The sequence below is a fragment of the Corvus cornix genome, chromosome Z, assembly GCF_000738735.6.
Source record: "Corvus cornix cornix isolate S_Up_H32 chromosome Z, ASM73873v5, whole genome shotgun sequence".
NCBI classification, from domain to species: Eukaryota; Metazoa; Chordata; class Aves; order Passeriformes; family Corvidae; genus Corvus; species Corvus cornix.
Window position 1 is genome coordinate 24,236,881 of NC_046357.1, and position 19,072 is coordinate 24,255,952.

The window sequence follows — 19,072 nt, forward strand, 5'->3', positions numbered from 1 at the left end:
AGGCTCGGAGCTCCCCGCCTGCGCACGGCATCGTCCTGTCTTTACCTGCCGCCGCTGCCCGGCGCCGGGATCACGGCGGGACCCACCGGGAGCGAGCGGGGCGGTGCCGCCAGCCCGAGCCAGCCGCCCTCGCTGCGGGGGGAACGCGTCCGCCGCGAGTGCGGGCCCCCCAAACTCGCCCCGAGGCTCGCTTGCTCCCTCTGGGCTGGGCAGGGCCGGCTCCCGGGCTCGGAGGTGCTGCTTTGGCTGCGGCTTTGGCTGGGCTGCGGAAGCCAAGCCCAGACAAACCAACAAACGCCAGCGTTTTTTGTAGCCTTGCGTTTGCACTGGAGGCTGTTTGGTGGGGTATGGTCAGGTAATGCAGGTAAAAGCATTCTGAGGTGCCCCTCTTGCCTCATCCAGTTCCTTCCCACTGATCAAATTTTACCTGCGAGGTCAACAATTCGTTTTTCTGTCCCTGAACGCGTTTGTGGCCTATACCCTTCCATGTCTGTTGGGTCTCCTTTTCATTTAAAGAAAAGTAATTTTCTTTGCGGGTTCCATGAGGCCAGACGAAAAAAGAAAAAAATCTTGCCTCTATAGTATGGCTTCTTAATTTCCTTCAGTATCTTTGCCACCCTTCTCAATACCTAGTTAAGTTCTAGGCACTGCTTTTTATCCTTATTTCTGTGAAAAGAACTGATACACCACCAGCACGGTGGTGTTTTATCTCTACTGGAAATAGGTATTCTGAAAGGGTCTAGAACAGCATTTCTGTTTACATTAGCATCACTGTCGCAATGACCGCCACAGACCACTGCCCAGGTTAGGCTCCTGCGCTGTGCGACAGGAGTGGGGAGCAGCTGGAGGCTCTTGGCTTTAAAGCTGCTCCTCAGGAGTTCAGCTCTGCCCAGGGGAGCCGAAGCTCCAGGCACAGTGGCTGTCAGCAGTCCGGACGAGGGAAAGGATAAAAAGTAGCAAGGAGGCTTGCCACACGGGATAATGCAACTCTAACTGGAAGCAACTCCCAGGAGACAAGCCTCCAGCAGCTCCAGGGAACCTCTTATAAAGGGAGGTGTTACAATGGGGATGGCTTAACTGGGGACCAATAGAAATCTCTAAGGGAGGGCTATGGACGAGGATAGACATTTCCTTGGGCCAATAGCCTCAAGGGGAGGAGGGAAAGGGATCACATGCCCCAATGGGGCATCGAAGTTTAGGGGATTTCCAAGGGGGGAGGTATCTAGAGGGGTAGGGTCTCGGGGGATTGATGGGGACCATATAAGGGTAAATTGGGAGGTTTCAGATGATGGACACTGGACCTTCGGGAACAACAGGAGGGGTTTGGGTGATTGATAGGGAAAGAGCTAGAACAAGGGGAGGAGAACAACCACGTAGCACTGGAGGAGCGGCTTGGGTCTGGGGCAAACCAGCTGGGAATAGGAGTGGGGAAGGTAGGGATGAACCATTGGGGTACAGAAAGCTTATATAAAAATACAATAAAGGTATCACATCACCACACATTACATTTCTTATTCCATCACTCTGTGATTAATGTGGGACAACTAATTTTTTTTCCTAACCCGTTTCTGTATTTGAAAAAAAAAAAGACCCTGTTATTAAGGACATGCATTTCTCTCACAGTATCGGGTATTATCCTTCTGCTATTAATGAAGTCTTTGAAGACATCCAGCTCATGCCACAAAACATCTTCCTTGTTGCTGACAGGGATTAATGAATATATAAATTCAGCAAAGTTATCACACTTGTTGCACAGGCCCTTTCAAGTACGCTAACTGATGGCAACAGTTCTAATTGTTAATATTTATTGTACCTTGATTAAGTAAGTCATTACACGGTAAAGAGTCCCTCTGGCATTTTATTAACTAGAGCTGCTTGCAAGTGCAAGCACGCATACGCTCACTCTCGGATTCTCTCAGTGTCTGCAGATTTCCAAATTAGGTTGCTCACATTAGTTCTTGCTGGATGACCAGGGCACTGTGGTATGGAGCTAATATAAACAAAATTGCCGAATCAAAATTAATAAAGAAATGACATTTATTATGCGACCGAAATATCGGTTTCAAACGCCACGATCGAGAAAAACAGCACCAAGCCCGGGGTCGGAGCTGGGTGAACACTCATAGATCTGATCTCTATCGCACCAGACCTCCCAAGTTCGCGAATGCTGCTTTGGCTGGTCCCTTCTTATACAGTTTTTGGGCAGAGTCCGAATTAATTCTATTCTTCTCGTATTCATGAAGTTTTCTTGTCCCGGAGCTGGGCTGCACAAAGCCTTTCCTGGGTCTGATGAATTGTCCATCCTGGGTGATGAGTGGGTCATTTCTGCTGATGGATGGGCCATCTCTGGTTCCCGGAACAGTTATTTTTAGCTCCCAGAATGTCCAGATTCCTTATCAGATGCGATGTACATATCAGAGTGTGGTGATCAAGTCGTCATGGTGCAAATGTCCCGGTGATAAGATCCAACCCCACTGTCATAGGTTAGCAAGCATAGTCCCGGAAGGGACGTCCTTGCTAAGGGGTGCTTACAGTTTCCTCTGGGAACTGATAGAACCTATCAGCTGGCCAGTTTGAATATGGACAAGTCTCTAAGCCACTTAAAGTTGTGATCACCTCTGTGATCCACATTTAAGAATAGGCAAACTCCCCCTCCAAGCTCTCTCTCGTTTCCAGTGCTGGGACAGGTGGCTGCGGGCCCCGAGTGGGGGCCAGCGGGCCCAGCCAGGCCCTGCTTGGGCCAGGCCGGGCCGGGCCACGGCCATCCTGAAGCCATGGACCTGTTCCAGCCGTGGAACCCCCCCCACTGCCTTGCCGTGGGCAGCCGAAGCGGCTTGGCTCTCCCCCCTCTCCACTGCGATAAGAAAAATTCAACATTCCAGTTGCAAAGCTGCAAGGCCGAGGTGAGATTAACCCTTTTATTGCTGTGAAGAGCTGAAAACCTGAGGGAAGAGAGAGAGGAGATGCTTAAAGCTGAAATTCTGTTGTGAAGCTATGATATATCAGAGTATCCCGTTGTAATTTCATGAAGATATGGGGGTGGAGTGTTCAACTCGTGAGCAAAAGCACCTGCGCTGAGATAGGCAGATGCTGACGCAGCTGTAATTTCATGAGAAGTTTGGACAGGAGAAATGAACCAGATGAGGACTTTTGCTCCAAACGGGAAAGGAGAAAACCTCAGTCCCTAGAGATGCTCCCAGAGATAGTCCTAACGATGAAGATGATGAAGACCCTTTGCTCCCAGGGAAGGAGAAGGGCCTCTGTTTTTGTTTCTGAACGGCTCAACCTTAAAACTGTACCCAAAAAACTTCAAGAGTGGACCCTTGAAAGCAGTTGTGGGAAAAGCTGCAAGTCGGGGGAAGGGACTCACATGCAGGCAGAGAGACTCCTCTTCCTAAATGGACTGAACAATATTTGCAAGTGGGCGGCTGTCTCGTTGTGATACTGTTTTCATGGCACGAGCAAGAAGAGACTTTCTAAATGGCCTGACCAAGGTTATTATGGAAGTGGTAAACAGACTGAACATCTTAAGGGTTGTCTTTTTACATTGTCAGTGGGAGAAGGGAGGAAGGTGGGCAGAGGAGGAGAGTTCTAAAGGTGGTATAATTTTTTTTTCCCCTCTTTTAGGTTTGTTAATAAACTTCTTTATATTCTTTCAAGTTTGGTGCCTGCTTTGCATTTCTCCTAATTCTTATCTCACAGCAGATAAACAGTAATGAGTACTTTGGACCAAACCACTACACTAAATTGGTGTTTCCGCCCGGTTTCACAAACCCAACCCGCGACACCCACCTAGGTGGAATCCTCACTTACTGTGAAAGAAATACTTTTAGTGTTGTGAAATTTTTCTCTCAGCCGGGCTGGTGCAGGGATTTAGAAACTCGGTCTCTGTAGGGTCTAATCACATTTCAGTTTTATATATATAATAGCACGAATTACAGATTTTATTTATAACAGAGCCAACACACTTCCACACTCTTTCAAGGCACCGAAACCAGAGGATACTGCAACTACCCTTTCAGATGTTCCATCTTCTGACCTATAGTGGTCTGACTCTTAGCGCACGCTTTTTCTCAGTCCCAGGTAGGATGTTGCTGATGTGTGATACCAGCTGATTACTGCAGCTACTGGAGAAGATGTGAAGTCACAACACCACTTTGCTCAGCCAGACCCCATAGACGAGCTGTTCAATACCACAGACAAGAATCCGTGCACACATTCTGCAAACACAGTAACTGCTTCTTACTAAGAATGAAAATTCTTAACCACAGGGAGCTGGACGCGATGTATCCGTCTGCGTCCCTGTCATCTGGTGATATTCTTTGATTCTGTGATTCTTTACAGAGTCCTGAAACAGTGTTTCCTGACAAGGCCACCAATATCAATGGAGCAAGATCGGGTCCAAGATACAGCAATGAGAATCTCCAAGAACAACCTCTCTCCATCCTGACGCTATCTGCTAAGCCTCACAGCTGGCCAGTTCTCACCTTTTTTTAAACTAGTCTCCCACTGCTCCTCTAATCTAGATAACACTTCATCTTTTGTTCTCATCTTAGCCACATGCTTCACACAGTACCTTTCTCTGTGAATGAGGAATTCACCCATTCCTTATCTTCTCCCTGCTCACTGTGAATAATTTCTGAGTTGGTTGAATTGAATTTTTCCTGCTATCTTTTTCGTTTCTGGGGATCAGCTGTAGTTAATTTTTTTGCATTTGCACCAGTCCCAGGCAAACCTGGTGCAGTGGGTTCTGACTTCCCCTGATAACAAATCCCCCATACCAGTTCCTCCTTGCTGATAGGAACAGCTGATATCCTAGCTGTGGTAGGGCATGCGAGACTGTAAAACCAGCTGAGCTTGCTGGCTTGTACCGTGATGCCCATCTAGTTTTTTAAAAAGATGCATCACATCAGTTGGAGAGCAATGCCCTAAGCTGCAGTTCGCCACATTCCTGTGCCTGCTGTGATTTATGTGGCAGTTCACTCCTACAGCCAAGAATGTGAACTTCAGATGGCAAAACCCCCACATTTAAAACACAGACTGTGCTGTGCAGCAGAAAGTACAATTCTTCCTGAAGTGTCCCTGCTGTGAGCGGTGTGTGGTGCCTAGAAAGTTATGAAGAGAGAACAAGGAAGGAGGGCAAGGAGTGAGACTTCCAAACTGCTGTGAGTAGCAAAATAGGCTTGATATTTCTCAAAAGAAATTTTTGAAAAGTTTGTGTGTTTTCTATTTAAGACTGTGGATTTTAACAGTCAATCCATTGGGTATTTGTTTGTTTGTCTTTTCATATAAGTTAAATGGATCTGTAATTTTTCAGTATTAATCTATATTCTACAATATAAATTTTCCATAATGCCCTGATTTCCAAATGCAAATAAACACATACCAGACAGTCGATGCAAACAGTAATAACAATGCTGGAGCACTACTCGCTGCACTTTTTCTCCAACATTTAGAGACCCAAAATCTGACATCTCTGAAAGATGGGCAGGAGGCACCCGATTTCTAGAGATGCTGGACTTCTCTGACTTTCCACCAAATCAACAGGACACTTAAGTTCATGTGATCTCCAAAAGTCAAGTCTGCCTCAAATTAGGTGTTGAACAATAGAAGAAGAAAAGCACTGTAAACCTCTCGAAATTTAACTATAAATGCTTTTGCAGTAGAAAACAGCTTAAGTCACTCTGCATAAAAAGCTGCCAAATGACCAAAATCAATCGACCAAAAAAAGAGAAAAATTTCCTTCTAGATAGCATTCAGCCATAGCACTTTTCAATTAACCTCTTTCAAAACCCACCAACAAAACAAACAGTATCTTAATTTGCAAGCAGGAAGTTTTAATTTAGTAATATTCCTTTGAGCGAGGTAGCCAGGGTGTGCAATACAGGAGATTTTCTCACTTATCAGGAGTCCAATTGCCCAGAATACCATTCCTTTCAACTTCCTAGATACTGCATCAGCCCTTTTCACACACTTGCTAAAAAGTTCCCTGTTGCTCCATGAGGTTCTTGGTGAACAGACACTGTTATGTGAGTGACACTGTCACCCAACACAGACGGGTTCTCTTAGGGATATTGGCAGAGTGACGATGGCACTAAACCAGAGGTACAACTAAAGCTTTGCTTTCCTAACAGGATGTTATGATTGACATAGAAGAGAATTTATTATTAGAATGGCACGGGATTTCTACGGGCAGAGTCAGCCTAGTACAGTCTGTAAGTAGCACGGTAGGGAATTTATAAGACAATTTAACTTCTAATTTCTAATCACTTGGACCCTCTGCAGATCAGGTCAGATCCCAATCCATGGTTACGGGGGCTGCCTGGGAAGGCATGGCAGGGCCTGGCAGCCAGGACCCACCCAGCCATCCCAGCCAGGTCAGCCCAGGGTATCAGACACCTCCCTGGGGACAACAAAGGCCAGCCTGGGACATGGGACCAGGGTGGAGCTGGCTTGGCCACTAGGTACTCTCACATCACATGACTTTGCACATGTATACCAAGGTACTAAGATGCGGATGATATGCCCAGACCTAAATCTGTGCCTAGCCTATATAAACCATGCCCAGGCAATATAAGGGCTAAGTAAAAGTTATTTCCTTTTTTTTTTTTTTTTAATTAGGGAAGTGAAACTGGAAGCCTACTTTATTTTCTATGATGTAACTTAGAAAATGCGTACTTCTGATGTTGCTGTAGGGCAGACAGGGGGATTAGCTAGTCTAATTGCTGCCACTGCTTAGGTATTGGACTGGAGACTTTGACGTACGTGACGATCAAAAGCAACGCCTGGTGGTATCAAAGGAGAGATTATCCTGTATTTCAGTCGGCTTCAGATGAAGACCATCTCTGTTTATTGATCTTCACGGTAACAAAATTTAAAGTAACAGACATCTAATGTCAGTTCAAATGAATGTTATTTAAATAACATCATTGTGTACAGCCAACTGCATCTGCTGCTAACAGAGCCATGGGTTAGCTAGGAAATTGCTAGTTAAATTCTCATCAAAATCTTGTGTCTGAAGTCACTGTCTTACCTCCTTCACATTACTTTGTTTAGATCCACTTCACATCACAGACCATCTAGAAGCTCCATCTAGAAATCTAAGTCTTGTGCAGCCTCTACCACGGAATTCTCAGCAAGCAGAGCTGTTTGAAAACTCTTAAAACAGTATATTCAAAAGAAAATAAGAAAATACTTTTTTTCCCTTTTTTGTCAGGCCAATTTTTCTGATTTTTCTCCTCCTGCTCCAAGAGTGATCTGCGAAACTGAGATATTTTAGCTAGGATTGAAAATATTTTAGATAGAATATTAATTTCTAAATAGACTATTTATTGGTGCCTCTTTTGAGAAGCTTCCTACTCATTCTTCACCTTCATAAATGCTCAACCTCCTTGTAAAACTGTCCTAAAAAGTGCGACCTTTTTGTGATGATGAATATAAATGAGAACAGGTTTGCCCCTTTTTCCAAAAATATCCTAAACTGCCCTCCTATTCAAACAGGTTGCTACTCCTGGATCTTACATACGGATCCACAATTCGGATACAGAAAGTAAGAAGTTCATTTTCCTTCATTAATTTCTTCTATATAGGTGTAAATAAAGATACTGAATATTTTCACTATCTGTTATTGAGTCTATCATTTGAAGGTGTATCTCTGTTAACAAAATACTACTTTGATCGAAAAAAGTGGGGGCACTTGTAAAGATAACTGGTCTTTTTGTAGACTGTGACCATGAGGTAACCTCAGTAACCTTTTTCTGATGACTGCAATAGTTAAATGTGTTCTGTGCTCCAGAAAATTTCTGCAACATAGGTATTATTTTAGGCAAAATATTTCAGTGAAACGGTATTCCAACAGGAAATTACATTCTGGATAAATAAATCTCCCTGGGAAGCACATCAGTTCCACGCAGTTCCAGTTTCAGCAGAGACAAGCACATGAATCACAGGTATGAAATCCTTCTGCCTTCAGTCTACCCCTCAGGCTCACAAGACACGGGATCCCTGCAGTTTTCATGCTGCCTTTGTAACATGTTCTAGACACAGGAAGATCTGTTAGCACAGGATCATTGCACTCTCCCTCCTGGCCTCTGTCATTTGCTCACCCTGGAAACTACAGTTTCTCAATTTAGGAGTGAGGAGTAGTGGAGACAACTGTGGGAAGAACCGGGGTATATTTGACCCTGTTGGGAATCATGCTCTTTCCAGCCTTCATTCTGGAGACATTGCCGAACTCTGTGCATGCCTTGAGCTGCACTAAGGCTTGCAGTTTTCCCCTGGAAGTTCAACAGCCCAAGCTCTGGACTGCTGCAAGTGAGGACCTGAGAGAGGTTGTTTTACAAGGACAGAACTGATCAAAAGGCTTTTTCCTTGATGTCTCAAAAAGAAATTAAAATGGCAGTGAATAAGGGAAGTGGAAAGACAGATAAATAAGAAATGATCTGTCAGTAGTAGATGATAGGAGAGGTTACAGAAATGGGGCAGAGGCAATCACCCCCATAGAGCCCACATCAGCAGCCAAAGTTCTGGGGAACTACCAGTGTATACAGTAGTGTGCAGTAAAGCAAGAGATGCCCATTTTCACTGCAGTTAATTAATTAAACAAGTATTGCTCCTTATAATTTGACAGTAGTCTTACTTCCCTAAGTGTGTGTAAATACATAACTTATTTGATGGGATCACTAATAATCATAGCAGCCAACAGCTATCTGGTTACAAATTTACTATGATGCTTAAAAACCCCCCATACTGCAATACCTTTTACTTTTTGTAGTCAAGGAACTGAAAAGAGAAATAAATCTTGTGCTCTTTCATTAACTTGACCTTAAAGAATAGTATTAGCTCACCAGTAATCCTTGCATCATATTTCAAGAGCTAACAAGCCTTACAACACTTAAAATCTGTAAAATATCCCAAACAAACAAAACCCAAAAAGACAAACTATTTTGCAGTCAAATCTGACACTATCTAACACAGTATGTAATAGATAATATTGTTTCATAAACTTCCTTTGCAGTTCTTTTTCTCTTAGAGCTGACATCTTTTGTGGAATATAGGAGTGTTTGCGAGAGAGGAAATATTCTGCAAATTAAAAAGTCAGCAAAACCTGCTACATAATAGAAGTGCCTCCAGGGAGGGTAAAATAAGGATGCCTAATTGTATTTAAACACGCAGATGTGTTTTTGCACAAAACTGTGCTGCCTCTTAATTCTTCTTATAAAAAAATACATGGGCATTTAGCTATATGTTAATAGAAGGAAATAATTCTTATTCCAGGAGTTATTTGTTTTGAGTAAACATTAGAAGGTATTTCTGAGGCCAATCACGAAAACTGAATTTTTAAAGACTTACAGCTTGTTAATTCTAATAAGAAAATCCACAGCCAGTCATTTTTATTAAGAGAATACGTATAAAGAGTCTATATAAACCTCCATGTCTAAGAGCTTGGGCAAGCACAATTCTGTCTTTGCTCATGTTTTTTCATATGCTGAGTGCAGACTGCAGTTCAGTCTTTAGCAGGGCTGCAGCAGGCAATGCATGGGTGACTACATTCTCCCATTTTTTCACCCTCTGATAGCATCAGGGAGTCAAAAAAGCAGTGAGAGAAGCAAGGCATGTATGAAGAACTTTGTTATGCAGGATGCACTCAGGCTTCACCCCACTCTTAGCCGTATAAATGGGAGCTAACCCAACAGACAGTTACCTCTGTGCCCTGCTGTATTTACAGGATTGCAAATTGAGAGCAGAACTGGGCTTGAGGAGTCATTTTTCAGGATCATGGGGGTTTCTTCTGTAGGAAGGCAAGATGATGCTGTTAAGAGGCAGAAACTGGTAACAGGTCTGGGTTCATAATTAAAGATTTCTGATGTGACTCTTTCAAATGAGTTATGAGCTCTCCTTTATTACTGTTGATACCAAAGATGGTAAGAGGAATCCTTATCTTAGTCAGCTGTTTAATTTTCCGTAATAACTGTGATGTGCTCTGAGGTGACAGAGCACATCAAATGTGCTCTGAATGTCACAGGAGCAGCTATGAGGAGCTAGCATTATGTACTTTGGTTGAAGATGCATTGGCAGATAGCTGAACTGAAAAACTGAAAAAAAACTTAAAATAACCTTATAATAGATCGATTGTTCAGCTCCAGTGCGACCTCTCCGTGCAGAATTACGCTGAAGTGAGCCTTGTACACAGCTTTGGTAGACGTCTCTTAAGAGCTATTTTTCAGCCAGCTCCATCAGACAGTGGGTGTTTATTTTCTATTTATTTAATTCTCCAGTTCACAACTGAGGAGTAGTTTGTTCTTCTTCCAAGTACTCTCCCTCTGACTTAATGATGTTTCTAAAGCAGCAGCCTTCAATACCGAGCCCTGTGTCATGCCCAAGAGGTTTGGGTTTCGTTTCTATCTCATGTCACAAACAAGGAACGCACGGAACTCTTGCCAAGGACAGAGCGAGGAAGTGCCCGTGCTGTTGAATCTGGTACGTTCAGCGTGTCTTCGGATTTGGACTTGTCCGTCAACACCACTCGAAACAACAACGTACGACCCGAGTACACAACAAACCCCTTTCTGTTCTGTCCCCTTGCCTGCCCTACCATACACCTTTAAACAAACACATGAATTTTCTTTACTTTCAAGGTCTTTTATAACTGGTGTTGTGAGGAACTTGGGCAGTCGTATCACGCACATTGCGATGTCTACCTTGTGCTGAGTTAATTTAGGATCTTTGAGCCAGTTCCAGCCAAATCTTTTCGGAAGCACATTTGTGAAATGTGGCTTCATACAAGTTCCATGAGGTGGGATTGAGTTAATTTAGGATCTGTGCTGAGTTAATTCAGGATCTTTGAGCCAGTTCCAGCCAAATCTTTTCGGAAGCACATTTGTGAAATGTGGCTTCATACAAGTTCCATGAGGTGGGATTGAAGAGTCAGGTCTTACCGTGATGCCGTGTGAGAACACCCTTAGGAAAGAATGAGGTTGGCTGTGCTGCTTACAGAAATTCACGTACTTGACAAAGCAAGAAGTTTAGTTTTTGTTTCTTGATCTCTACAAAATAGATGTGATCCTTAAGACACTACTGTCCAGACTTCTTGATTTCTAGGATATGAAGGAGTTCACTGAAGACAAACATCTGATAAAATGTTGGGGTTTTTCTGAAAGCAACACTTTTATCTAGATTACTGCTTTAACAGCTGTGAGTGGAAGAGCTATACTGTGTTTCTGTGTGCAGAGGTGGCTGTAGTGAAGAGAAAACACTTGTACCAATATGCCTTGTTTAATTAAATATTTCTGATATGTGGTGTCTGTTCTTAAAGCGCTTCCTTTGCTGCTTTTTTCAGTTGTTTCAGTTGTTTAATAGGATTGTTTAATGAACAGAGGGCAGCTATAATAAAAGTACTGAAACACAATGTCTTAGAAATGTAAGGGGTAAGCTAATGAAGAGTCTAACCTTTATCTTTCTCTGCTTTTCAAGCATGTATTTTTAGTTCTCCTAATCTTTTAGTCTGTGTTTGTCTTAGTACAACAGAGCTTGTAATTTAGCATGTGAATCTGTTAATCACGTTAAATACGTATCATTGAGTTTGCAGCAAGCTTTTCATTCTTCTGGAAAATAATGATCAAGGAATTACAGAGTAGCATTTACAGTGCTGGGTTTGAAGCAGCTCCCTCAGAAGATGTGCACGTTTTTTGGCTACTTAGGCACTGCTTTCTAACACACCACGCTGCTGTGTGCGTCCAGGACCCCCGATACGGCGCGCTTGGATTAATACGATTTGGGGCAAATGCATGGAATAGCTTAAAGGTTGAACTCTGTGAGCGTGTATTTCTAGGGAAACTGCAGATGTGAAACGTGCACGCAGATACGAAGGCCACCAAAATACACCAGGCTGGTTTTCTCCGGATTTTGTTTCTCTTTCTCCTTTTGCTCTTTGTGGGCTTTTTTGGCATGGAGCAATGCTCTGGGAGAGTCTGGTTGTGTTTGAAATACCTATGGAAGTAATAACTGTTCTGAAAAATGCCTATTTCAAGCACCATAACAGGACGTGTTGCTATGAGTCTGACTTCTAAATGTGTGCCGGGTTTGTCACTTTACCCACAGGGGTGCAGAAAAAGTCAGGCAGGTTAATTGTTAAGTATAATTTTTGAGCAGTGTTTTAGTGACCTTCCTCTGTCTGTATAAGTAAATTCTTAATTTCTCTTCACAGAAAACAAAGAATTGAACAAGACAAGCGGTTGACTTAATGACGGTATCCCCCAGGTCCCAGTGAAAAGAGGGGAATCAGAGTTCGATTCCTTCAGGCAATCACTACCAGTTCTTGAAAAACAGGAAGAAATTGTCCAAACAATAAAGGACAATAAAATTGTTTTGATTATAGGAGAGACGGGATTGGGAAAAACTACTCAAGTATGTTTCCTCAATGAAATGAAAAAGATAACAGTATTTATACTAAACTAATGCCAATTTTGTAATATGTGGTAAGGGATATTTCTATGCTATTTTAAGGCTTTTGTTTTCCTGTGTGATTGAAAATCTTGTGTTCCAGTTCACTTTCTAGCTTTTGAAATACTAAGCCAGCAGATAGGTACTAAAAGCATGAATGGTTCCTCACAGTTTTCTGATAGATATAATTTTTTCATTAAAATATTACAAAATATTGAAGGGAAAGTAGCTGTGATGTTTGTATAACCCTTTTTCTTCTAAGGCTAGTTCTGTTCTTAGTACCCAGAGTAATACATTTTTTGTGTTAAAATGAGAGATTATCTGCAGGGCTTTTTTTCCTATAGATCTCTCTGAAGCAGGAGAGAGACACTTCAACTTTTTTTTAAAAAAAAACCCTAAACAGGTTGTACTTTGAAATTTATTTTATGCCCACTCAGGTATATTTGCAGTTATAATCCTATTGAAAAGTCTGTTGCAACGTGTAATACTGAGATGCAGTTAAATTGTTTCCCTGTGCTGAGAAAGCTGTGACTTTCTCAAAAAGTAAATTTGAACCACTTCTTTCCAGATCCCTCAGTTTATCCTTGATGACTGCTACAAGAATGGAGCTCCCTGTCGTGTGTTTTGCACTCAGCCGAGACGTTTAGCAGCTGTTGCTGTGGCTGAAAGGGTGGCAGCAGAAAGGAGAGAGAAGATTGGCCAGACAATTGGTTACCAGCTGCGGTTGGAAAGCAGGTACTAATGGTGCTTCTAAGTGTCAGTTGATCTCGTGCTGGTATCGTGAATCTTGTGTACCTTTAAACTGCAGTATATTTGGGATGCAGCCCCATAAATCATAGGTGGGGTATGTTATTGCAGGGAAGGAAGACTTGGGAGTGAAAAGGACAGCTTTCTTCCTGTATTTTGCCGTTCCATGTAGTAGCTTGTCGTACTGAACTGAATTTCAAGTGCTTTCTATTGGTTTCTTCTAGGGAGTGTGTGCATGTAAATCCTTGTCTGATTTTCAGATCAAGTCTACACTTTCCTCTCTTCTTTTTTTTTCCCCTCTCTACTTTTGACATGTGTGGATCCCAAAGTTCTGCAAGCTTTGAAGGTAGGTAGGAAGACCAGCATGCTGTAACAAACGTATACAGTGTGAGTTGGTATGGGTCATAAAAGGGAGAACAACAAAATTGGAAAGTGACTGATGAAGCTGAGCATTATTTACCAGTCCAGTTTGGGGTAAGTTTACTGTGCTTCAGCTTTCAAAACATGAAGTGACGTCAAAGTAGAGCTTTCAGTCACTTGATGAATTTGTCTGTGGAGCAGAGTGTGAACGGGTTTTTACATCTTTGCACTGTGTAGCCAGTGACATTTCAGGGAAGGGGCGACGGCTGGGATATGAGTGACCAGAAGGTGGCAAAAGGTTGTGTTGCTTGAATGAACGAAGATAACACACGGCTGAGGAAAACGAATGTGCTTGAACAACAAAGCCAAGACAAGAATTGGAATGTGCATGGGAAAGCTCACGAGGCTATTAAGGGATTAGAAGAGCTAGTGAAAATTTATCACAAATAAGCTGAATGATTAATGTCTGGAATACTGGATACTGTGCTGGCAGGAGAAGAGCAAAGTCAGATGAAAATGGAAGAAAATCCATCTTGAGAAGAATCAATGCATTTACTCCGGAGAAACACTAAAAGGGAGAGATGACAATATTTCCAGCTGTGCACAGAAAAGATCTGGAGTGGAGGTGTTTAGGGGTGCTTATAGTAAGAAAGAAGTCTAATTTTTAAAGTTTTCTTAATGGTCTTCCAGAAAGAGCTGTGGAGTGTCGCGATAGAGGGGAAACCCAGACGCTCAATATGAGTGATCAGCAGGAATCCCATTTATTGATTGTACCAGAACTCCTTATATACTAACAATAATAAGCTTTATGCATATTCGTAATGGCGCATTCTAAGTGGTTCACGTCGACTAAGCTGATTCTAAACCCCTCCTTAGACCCCCTTTCGTGGTCAGCAGTTCTGCCTTTTTCCCTGGCCTTCTAACCACAGATGTCCATTGTTTTGCTGCCAAAACCTAACCTTGCTGGCTCTGCAAATAAACCCATAGTTCAGCAGTAAGACTCAATGGTGGTTCAGTTACTGAGCAAGATACATGTAATATTCTGTAACTTCAGTTGTTACACAGGATGCGTGGTGCATTGTCGTATGAGACCTTGCTCAGCTAGCTGCAAGGGTCTATGTGCCCGTTCTCACGTAGCCAGCTTCTCAGATCAGTAAGCTGCAAAGAATCTGTATATCCTGAATCTATATGTCCCTTTTCACGTAACCAATCTCTCACACATGAAGATCAGTCTTCTATTGCTGATTTTGCTCATGGTCTCTTATTCTTTTTTTTCTTTTTTTCTTTTTTTTTTTACCTTTGGAAAATATTATGGGGTTTTTTTGACTGGTGGCCTTCATCTCAAAACTGGGAATAACTACTTGTCTCGTGGAGAAGCTGATTGATTTCAGTAGAATAAGCACTACTGACAGCTCAGACACATGCTGTGAAGAACTGAAGTTCTTCATAGATCTAGTAGGCCAATAAGGGGGGTTATTATGTTTGTCTCAATAATGTTTTCAGCCCTTGAAGTACTACCATGCCATTAAAACACCTTTCTTGGAACAGGGAGTCAATGGAACCAAGAGTGCTCTACTTTGTCCATCCTTATTCCTGAACATTATTGTCACAGCAAAACTAATACTTTCTGCCTCTTCTTTCAATGTTTTTTGGCTTCTGCGAAGGGAGAGCATTAATGGGGGGCATTAAAATTTGTAGGATGTAGAAGACATAGATCTCTCCATGCTAGATATTCATGTGTAACATCTAACTCCATCATTACCACCAAAAAAAAGAAGAGGAATAAAGAGAAGATATGTGCATTCCTGCTGGTGTTAAGAACAAAAGGAAACGGCCCAAAACTGCACACAATACTCCAGGTGAGGCCACCGCAGCGCAGAGCAGAGAGGGACAATCCCCTTCCTGGCCTGGCTGCCAATGCTGGGCCTGATGCCCCCAGCACAGGGATGTCCCTCCTGGCTGCCAGGGTCCTGCTGACTCAGACCCAACTTTCCAACCAGGAACCATCTGGTCCCTTTTTGCAACACTACTGTTGTTTTAACTTGAATCAAAGGAATAATGTTAAGGTGGTGGAGCTATCTCTACAGCTTAGTTCACTTCTCTCTTGCTTGATTAATAGTATAGTCGGTTTGTTTGGAGGCATTAGTTGGCTTTAGCTGCCTAAAAGGAGTTCAACATACAAGGACCTTGAATGCTTTGGGTGAGGTAAGTGATGTCCTCTCCTTCAGCATCAGAGACAGGTTTCCCTCCACAGGTTTCTGAGTGGAGAGTCAAAGAGCTGCAGCTAAATCTGGCAGGGATTGCTGGGCATCTCATCAGAAAAACAGGAGTGATTTACCCACTGGTCAGAGCTGTTCCTTTGGTCAGCAAGAGGAAAAAGATAAGCCATCTGCTGGCTCTTGTGCTTTCTTACTTCCCACTTCCTCTTACAGAGAGTAAATTGGAGCACTGGGCAGTAACCACCACGATCCACCCCCAAATACAGAGTGTTGCTTTGTTCAGAACTCCTAAAAGTCATGGCTTTTTAGGTGCCTCCAACTGCTTGCTTCTTTCAGGGGCTGTAGCATGTTTTGGCTGGCATTAGAGCATCACCTGTGCTTGCTTTGCCCTCATGCTGCAAAGGCAAGGGGAAGAGCCCAGCAAGGTGTCTGTCAGCTCTGTTTCAGATATTTCATGTGACTAAATTTATTTGGGTTTAGGTGGGAAAAGGAAGGAAGATGGAGAATGAGAAAGACTGGCTTCCTAAGCACTTAACTTTACTCCTATGCACACCATCTAGCAATGATTTCTCTAAAAGTCTTTTTTTTTGTTGTTAAAAATTAAAGCAAAAATATACAACGTGGTATGTGAACATGCTCTGCGAAAAGTGTTGAGGCACACACAGCTCCAGCCAGAGCAGGGCAGAAGTTTATTTCTGCAATTCTCATCACACAGGAAAAACAAAGAGGGACAATCTCTTAAATAACAAAATAAACAAATCCTTCCAGCCAGAAATCATCACAGTCAATGAGGGTCTTCAAATCCATGACAACCTTCAGCTTAATTCACTGTAAAAGAGTTTCTGAAATGCAAACTAGAGTTCACTTTAATGTGTATCTTCCACAGTGCTTGTCTTCCTGTTTGCCCACAGGATTTCTGCTGGAGAAGGTTTGGGGTTTTTTCAGCAGAGCTAATGCTGACAGGAAGCTTTCTACAGAGAAGTAGGTGGACCATGAAGTGCTTCTTAGGATGGAATGTATTTGATTACAATTAGCTGGGTATTTTCTCTGTACAGCCGAACCTGTGCTGGTTGCTCTCTGTCTCCAGCCATCTCCATGCATGGACTATCCACAGTGGGAAGAAAAAACCTGCAGAACACAGCAGAGAAGGACAGAAACTTCCATATTCCTTCAGACATGTGCATTACCCACTGTAAAATGTAAAAAAACCCAAACTAAAGAGCACAGCAAAAAGACAACAGAAGCAAGCAAGAATCAGAACAGACCTCAGCCATGAGTCTTGGTCATCCACTTTATGAGATACCAAGATCATACACATAACCTAAATATGTTGTGAAAATCCCAGCAATTGGGCCAGCAGCCATATCAAAGACCATACTCACATTTTCAAGGGCATTAGCAGAATTTTGCTGCAGAGAATTGCCAGGTGGGAATATAATTCATTTTCATCCTATCTACAGCAGATTTGTTAATGGTAAAGAAACATTTAGTTCCCTGACTCTGATACAAGTAATGAAGTTTTTATTCGGCACCTTGTGTTTTCCCCTCTATGGCAAGCCATTTAAGATGTGAAATTTCTTTCAAGAGGGTGACAAGCTAGAGGAGTTCCAGCCAGATGACAAGCAAGATGGATGAAGAGCAAGAAGATTGTGATGGATGCTGTTAAGGAATATTGGACATGGGACTGAAGCTGTCTGCTTATCACTAGTTACTAAATCGGCTGAATCCTTAGGCTCGAGGCTGTGAACTGTCATGCAGATATGTTGAACTTTTGAGCTTTTATCTACTTCCCTGAAAGAGGGACCCAAGAGATGGCTGGAGCTGGAAGATAAGGAAGTTCCAGCTATCAGCAGAAAACACAGCCTCAGAGCTAAATACGATAACAAATAGACCACCCAGAGACAACGAAGAGACCTGATGAGCAACAGGAAGACCCCAGACCCTGATATTATTGGTCTGAGCTGCCACATAAGTGTTTGGAAACTCAGACTGTTTAATTGGCCAGGAACTTCTTTTTTCAGGGTCCCTCCCCAAAGGTACCCAGCTTGAGCTGTTTCTGCTGCTGTGCAACTTTCTTGGACTAAAAGCCTGAGATGCTGCTATGGGATACCTCGGGAGGAGAAGTTTCTTTAAAAGATGTAAAATATCTTACTAAGAGCAAGAATATCCAAGGGGGGGGGGGGGGGGGGTGGGGGGGGCTCAAAGTAGCATAAAATCACAAGGCAGAGTAGTTTCTATGTCAAACTACCTGTTACTCCTCCTTCCCTCTAAAGTGTGTGCAGCAGCCCATAAAGGTCTAAGCAGTGACCAGGACTTTTCTCCATCACTCCCTGACAAGCAAACACAAAACACAAAAGCCAGGAACCCAGCAAGAGTTGTGAGATGACCAAAACATCAGAACTGGGATCAAAGAATACCAAATAACCTGGACAAGGGACACACAGAATCATGCCTCTCACCTTCTGAGAAGAAGAAAGTGACAAATCTTTGTTATGCATACCCAGAGAAACAGGATACACTGCAAAATTACAGATACAGCTGCAACCTTCATCGTTCTGCTTCAAAAGCAAAATTTCTCATTTTTTAAAGGCCATTTATGTGTACTTGTAATGCAAGTTATTAAATCTAGAATTATGTTTAACTCCCACTTGGGAAATTAGGAAAATTCTAATCTGTGTTAACAGGTCACCTGCACCTATTACCTTAGGACTCAGAAAACCCATTTCATGTGTTTTTTTCTGAAATCAGTTTGGGTCTGGGTTAATATACAGACTCAGCTTAGAATTGAGACTATGTCAGCCGACTGGCAGACACTGACCTTGTCTGATCTCTTACAGCCTAAAGCTTCTACATGCAAATTTAAAAGACATTTTTCTTCGGTTTAGCAAGATCTGGCATCTGAATTATGCACATCCACACCACCTTTATGAAGAAGTTCACAGGGAATTTGGTTGAAAGGAAAATGAAAGTTAGTAAGATACTTCCCATCCTCTTTTGGGGAGTAATTTTTTTGCAAGCAGGGTTTTATTCTGAAAGAAAAAGAATATGTTCCTGGAAAAACTAAAGTAAAATAAAAATGCTTCTGTCTATCATGGGAGCCCATCAGAACACCAGATGGGCATAATGCACATTCTACCATCTCTCAGGATTTGGGGATGGACCATTAAAAAGCTATTGATGGCTCATAGAAAATGTGGAAACAATCCTATTTAGAAATCATTCAACTTATGCATTATACATGCTCTGAATTTCTTTCCCCTTGCACTTTATTACTAAGGACATATGAATGAAAGTTCTTAAACACC

At 42.5% G+C, this 19,072-nt stretch overlaps 1 long non-coding RNA gene across 3 annotated transcripts; it reads left to right on the plus strand.

Annotated features, from left to right (window-relative positions):
* The first annotated feature begins 4,093 nt into the window (after positions 1–4,093).
* Positions 4,094–18,880, plus strand: LOC109143649. 3 transcript variants are annotated; one of them, XR_005603944.1, is made up of 8 exons: positions 4,094–5,165; positions 7,501–7,549; positions 7,859–7,949; positions 10,349–10,479; positions 12,206–12,405; positions 13,010–13,176; positions 13,518–15,407; positions 16,679–17,288. It is a non-coding gene; the product is annotated as an uncharacterized LOC109143649 (long non-coding RNA). The 3 variants fall into 3 exon arrangements; XR_005603946.1 differs by having other exon boundaries at positions 4,925–5,165; positions 13,518–13,534; XR_005603945.1 differs by lacking the exons at positions 10,349–10,479; positions 16,679–17,288 and adding an exon at positions 18,041–18,880 and having other exon boundaries at positions 4,942–5,165; positions 13,518–13,534.
* The last annotated feature ends 192 nt before the right edge of the window (positions 18,881–19,072 follow it).